This window comes from Chiloscyllium punctatum, chromosome 16, assembly GCF_047496795.1.
Source record: "Chiloscyllium punctatum isolate Juve2018m chromosome 16, sChiPun1.3, whole genome shotgun sequence".
In the NCBI taxonomy this organism is placed as follows: Eukaryota; Metazoa; Chordata; class Chondrichthyes; order Orectolobiformes; family Hemiscylliidae; genus Chiloscyllium; species Chiloscyllium punctatum.
Window position 1 is genome coordinate 91,697,657 of NC_092754.1, and position 5,194 is coordinate 91,702,850.

Sequence of the window (5,194 nt, forward strand, 5' to 3'; positions counted from 1 at the left end):
TCCACATCAGGTGGTAGGGCTTGGGAGCACGAAATAATAACGGTCTGAGCTCAAACACAAGAAGCATGCTGAGCCGTCACTTTCGCGATGTTGGATAAACAATACGGCTTTTACAAGAAGTTTAAACAATGAACTTTCAATGTACAGAACATTTGACAGCATGTGACACCGTTAACGTCTGGTTATTACCACATGCTTTAACTGACGAAACCACAAACACGGTTCTTCAAATCAATAAGGGCATTTAATGAAGTGTTTGATCACAGTTAATCGGACTACCTTTCTTTAATAAAGCTGCTCCATGAGAATTTATATCAACGTCCGCTTGTGCAGGAAAGAAGTTCACAGCTGGTGACTGTCCACTGAAAATGTACAGGAAGAGGCAATCTCTTCTTGCTTTGATTTCAAACTGATGCCTTCACCTCTTGAACCTGAGTGGATAAACAGTATGTGTTCATCCTCTCGGGGCCGATTTACCGCCTGAATATGCACAGAGGGAAACTCATACCAAGAGACCAGGTTAATTGTGGTGAATTTTCCAGGAGTGGTGTGTGAGTTGGTGTTAACAGTGGGCAATAAGGGCTAAACCATTAGCACTGACATTGATCCTTGTACCAACAGCTCCTCACTCACTTTCTGCCTCATTCATCTCAGTCATCATTGACTTTCAGTTTATCCTACTTTCCCTTCGAAACTTTACTTTTGTTCCCGACCACTTTCGGATGTCCACTTGGAAACCGCAGTTTTTTCAAAAGAAATTCTGGAGAATTCACTTCACTCTTTGGGATAGGCTTCACTGCCCAACCATAATTACTCAAGAGATTGAGATGGTAAGTTACTTCACTTCGTCCTCGAAGTGCTCAACACAGTGATACAGCCATGATGTCGATAGGGAGGGAGTTCCAAGAATTAGACATAGCGACATTGAATGAAAAGCGAGATAGGTTCAGCTCAGAAAGACGAGATCCTTAGAGGGGATTTGCAGTGACAATGTATTCGGTGTCTGTTCTGCCATGGCTGCCAGAGGATGTGGTGGAGGCTCGTACAATTGTAACATTTAAGAGTCATTTGAAACTATATATGAGTCGGAAGGGTTTGGAGGGATATGGGCCGTGTGCTGGCAAGAGGGACCAAATTGGGTTTGGATTTCCGGTCAGCATGGACAGGTTTGAACGAAGGATCTGTTTCCCTGCAGTACATCTCTATGAATGTATGATTCCAGTTGGATGCAATCAATCACTGGTTTCCTTCTGGCAGAACCGGGTCTGTGCTCTCTGTTGAAGCAGAAAATAGATTTCATTCCCGGTAGCCACAAGAAGAGAAATAAATCTTCATTTCCTGACTTGGAATTTTATCCAGGCCTGGGCGATTCAAACCCAGACTCTGAAGCATGGACTCCACTGAAGTTTACAATAACCCTTTCGACCTAACCTGTACAAACTCCTGTGCCTATCGTTCTTTGTCCCCACATTTTGAAGCACCGGTCCTTGCCGTGGGTGGTGAAGCAGCTAACTACTGCCTCGCAGATAAACCGTGGGGTCATAGCCCCGATCGATCTGTCATGCAGCGGGGATTGCATTGCTCAGAACAGACGTGTTTGCTGTGTGGGACTGAAATTGAGCTCGATCACACACAGATACGGTGTAACAGCTGCCAGCAGATGTGGAGACGGTTGCGACAGTTTCATTCGCACTCTGGGAAAAAGACTGGATCCTAAAATCAGGAGAGAGAAGTGTCACAGATAGAAGGCTGAAAATTGGTTTGGGAACGATATGAGTCATGACCGAATGGCGGGCAGACCAGATGGGCTGAAAGCTCTAACTGTCCTCCGATGCCTTCTGGTCTCTGACCGTCCAGGATCTAAGGAAATAGAAACAGAGTTAATCGTGCATTTCGAAGTCCTCCTCTCATAACTCGGCGAGGTGAGAGATGGAACAGTTCTGGTACTAAATTTTGAGACTGGGAGAATGTTTGGAGACGGAGTAATAAAAGAGACACTGAGTATAAAGTTGAGAGTCAGGAGATATTCAATAAAATAGGTAGACGGAAATGGACATGGAGTAATAAGTGTCACTGGTCTTGAAGACTTAACTCGGGTTTTCCATTCCAAGATTCTACCAGACCTGCTGAGATTTTCCTGCAATTTCTTTTGTTGGTACTGAAACAGAAGGGAAAAGTCTGATCCTGGACCAATCAGCTATGTCCGCTCTGTGGACGTTTGAATTCTCTATTCGAACAAATCACTTCTGACCCACACAGAAACCTCACTATACTGCATCACCCCCACCCCTGTTACTGACAATAAGCTGTTCATTACGTAAACACATGTGGGTACACAACAGCATCATTTACCGAGTGAACTGGGAAAATTTCAGGGAGAGTTCCATTCGGTTTCCATCTGGGCATTCTCATTCAGTTAATTCTATTGCAGCACCATTTGACATGCAGCTATCACTGTCATGTGGCCATTCGCATTCGACGTCTCTGGACATTTTGGTTGGGGCACGTTTGGAATGGAACCTCACGTTTTGGAAGGGACATCGTTTATAGCATATTCAGCTGAACTGATAACCTTGTCTCTTGCACCTGCAGTACAGTGGAGACAGTTTTCACTCAGAAACCAAGAGATGATCAAAACGGAGGAAAGAATGTGTGAACAAAACCTGCCTCAGCGAGCGAATTCGCTCTTGCAACATTAATGGAGAGCGGCAAACCTATTAACAAACAACAGCGCCCTGCGTGGGTCTCGAACCCACACCATTGAGATAAAAGGTCTCAAGCTCTACCGACTGAGCGTACCAGGACAGGATTGGTGTTGGTTAATTTATTATTTCATACTGAGTTTAATTCAGCTGACATGGCAATTTTCAAAAATCTCGTTCACTCCTCCCCATTGCAAATAACATTATCCAAGTCTTTCAATTCTCAGATTTATTCCTTCAGACCATTACAATCCATTTAGGCCTTGCCCCGGGATTTTCGATTCTCTGTTAATATTTTCATATTTTGACCCTGATCCTTAGGTCACCGAAGTGATTCCCAGACACTCTGGCAGACTGCAAATCATCGGGAAAATACCTCAGGAAACCAAATCATTTCTGATTAGAGTGGAAGGAATACCATCTGCTGAAGATACAGAGTCCTCACAATCAAAACTTTCTTTGTTCTACCTGCCTACAAAGTTTACCACTTCTAATATTCGTGAAAGGAATTCTGATCATAAAATGTTTTAAAAGCAGAAGCAATCTTCTGAAGACATTTCCAATTTGAATTAGAATGTTTTACCCTTTCACACGGTAACAGCCATTCCTGAGGAAGGAGTTTCCATGAGCTGTGTCCCAGGGCTGGGCAGGAAGCCGCTGATTGAAACTGCAGTGGCCCCTTTCTGTTGGCCGCAGGGGCTTGTAGAGAGTGGGGTCACATTTTGCTGCACGTGACTGTCTCACTCATTGCGGACTCAGGGTCAATCATGGATGGGTTCTCGTGGTTGTATTGTCAGAACATGGTCGATCTCAATACTTGATGTGAAATATTTGAAGCTCTGTGCTCTTTTTGGGCTTGGACAACCAACATTTCAGCCAAATGCTCTGACCATTTCAGACACAGCAACTGGCAGCAAAATTGTGCTTGTACCCATCCAAACGCACAGTGATCGAGAGGATGTGGACAGCAGTAGTTCTCATTATTTTAAGAATCAGTTGCTCATGTTCCCGTGTTTATCGCAGAGAGGGTGAGAGACCCGAGGAGTAACAAACACACCCATAAAGCAATATCAGGACCTTTGTAGCTCCGTCATAAAAAGCTGCCTGCAGTGGTTCTATTGCAAAGTTGGGTTTCAAACCCACGACGCAGTAGAGACTGGATCCTAAACGCAGCACATTAAACCTCTCTGGATTAATGGTGCTGGAAGAGCACAGCAGTTCAGGCAGCATCCGACGAGCAGTAAACTCGACGTTTCAGGCAAAAGCCCTTCATCAGGAATACAGGGTTTCGCCAGAAACGTCGATTTTACTGCTCCTCGGATGCTGCCTGTACTGCTGCGCTCTTCAGCACCACTAATCCTGAATCTGGTCTCCAGCATCTGCATTCATTGCTTTTACCTACATTAAACCACTCGGCGACGCTCCCTGACGATAACTAAGCGCCAAACCTGTCAAGACTAATGTGTCAGCATCGCTTCACTTCAGGCAATTACCCCTGGCACTTTCTATATATACCTTAGCATAATTAAAAAAACATATTTACAACGATTTGAAAGGTTTGCACGATGTGGACATTATTGAGAAGCTGAATATTCTTCGACAGTTTTCCCCGGAGCTTCAGGCCTGAGGGATGTTCTTGGAAAAGTTTACAAAATCATGAGGTAGACGAACAGAGAACATAGTCAATCTACACTTTTTCAGAAGTCACATGAGTTTACAGTGAGATAGCATAGGTTTAATGTGAGAGCCATACAATTTGAAAGGGACGTGAGCGACACTTGTTTTTAATACAGACATTTTTGTGCGTGTGGAATAAAGTGCACTCACAACACTTCAAAGGCATCTAAATGGGTATGCAGACAGGAATTGTTCGGAGAGATAAGGGACAAATATTGGCAAATATGTTTAGATTAGTTACGGTCATCTGTTCAACAGGTGCAAGGTGGATAGGAAGGTTTGCTTCCATGCTCGGTAATTCTGTGACACTCCAGTACCTGACAACAGTTTGAATAGACCACTTGCAAAAACGCATGCTGTGTATTACTAAGTTAGCGTGTTTGAATTTTATTTTTTTCTTGAAACGAAATGTTTTGAAATGACACAGAGAGGAATGTTTTCCAGACATTTACAGAGAATGACCATTCTCCTTGATACATTCCCAAGTTCTCCATCAAATAATTTCGTTGACTAAAAAAAAAACCTCACAAATCGTGTTATCCCCTTAACTCTCCAGTGAATCCAAAAACTGACAGCTCTTAACGTGGACCAGGTGCAAAACTCAAAAGGCAGATTCATTATCAGACACGCAAACTCAATACTTCTGTCTGTGGGGCAGTGCGAGACGTGTATATCAAGAACTGCTGACACAAATAACACCGAAGCAATTCCAAACGGAGCTTCCCGACATTCTGGAGATTTAGTGCATTGCCAAGTAACATAAAGTGCTCAAGTAACATTAAACAAAACAGAAAAATGTACCATGCAAAGTGAAT

At 43.6% G+C, this 5,194-nt stretch overlaps 1 non-coding gene across 1 annotated transcript; it reads right to left on the reverse strand.

Annotated features, from left to right (window-relative positions):
- Positions 1-2,731: 2,731 nt before the first annotated feature.
- Positions 2,732-2,805, reverse strand: trnak-uuu (transfer RNA lysine (anticodon UUU)). The gene has a single exon. It is a non-coding gene; the product is annotated as a tRNA-Lys (tRNA).
- Positions 2,806-5,194: the final 2,389 nt, after the last annotated feature.